Source organism: Octopus bimaculoides, chromosome 18, assembly GCF_001194135.2.
Source record: "Octopus bimaculoides isolate UCB-OBI-ISO-001 chromosome 18, ASM119413v2, whole genome shotgun sequence".
In the NCBI taxonomy this organism is placed as follows: domain Eukaryota; kingdom Metazoa; phylum Mollusca; class Cephalopoda; order Octopoda; family Octopodidae; genus Octopus; species Octopus bimaculoides.
Genome location: NC_068998.1, coordinates 41603038 through 41604157, shown reverse-complemented (window position 1 = coordinate 41604157; position 1120 = coordinate 41603038).

Below are 1120 nucleotides of genomic sequence, written 5' to 3'. Positions count from 1 at the left end.
ATAATATATATATGTATAACCATATGTTTGTTTATATATATATATATATATATATATATATATACACATGCCGATAATTCACACATACATAAAATTCACAAAGTATACAGACAAATGGATAATTTCCTACGCAAAGCAAATTTAGTAAAATAATACACAAAATAGATCTTTTGCAGATTTCTGTAATATTTTCAATTCCAATAGCTCCAAGCAAATGGTAAAACCTCATCGAATTTCATTAATTATTCCTGGATATGTGAACAAGTTCTAATCTGTTTTCGAAAGTCTTTGGTAAATTTTTATTGTCCATAATGTGGATTTCTGAAGATCGTTTATATATTTAGTTTTTGAATAATTCTGATGTATGCATACATATATACATATATGTGTGTGTATGTGTGTGTGGGTACATTCATGCGTCTATGCGTGTGTGTGCCTGCATGCTTGAATAAATATGATTCTCTGCATTGCTGTGCAAACTCTTATTAATATGAATATGTAAAATAGTACGTATATACGTATATATACAAATATATACGTATGTATATATGTATATATATATATATATATATGTGTATAAATATATTTATATACACACACATATGTATATATATATATATATATATATATATATATAAATATATATATATGCATATACGTATATACGTATATGCATATATACATATATATGCATATATGGACGTATGTATATGTTTATATATACATATATATTTACATACATAAATGTATGTGTGTATTTGTGCATATTTGTGTGCGTATGTAATATATACATATATATGTCCGTGTCTGTCTACATAAGCGGGTATGCATATTCGTGTGTGAGCATGTAAATAGCCTTTCATTTTTCTCTTTTCCACCATAATCTTTGCAAAAACTATTCTTCGTACGAACTCATATATTTTTCCTTCTTTTCTCTCACTCTCTCTCTATCTCTCTCTATATCTCTCTCTGTCTCTCTTTCTCTCTCTCACTCTCTCTCTCTCTCTCTCTCTCTCTCTCTCTCTCTTTATTTTTTATTTTTTGTTGCTTTTTCATTTTGCCGACTGCTGTTTGGCTAATGTACGTGACTTTATGTTTAAGAACTTGCCTAGAATTTTAT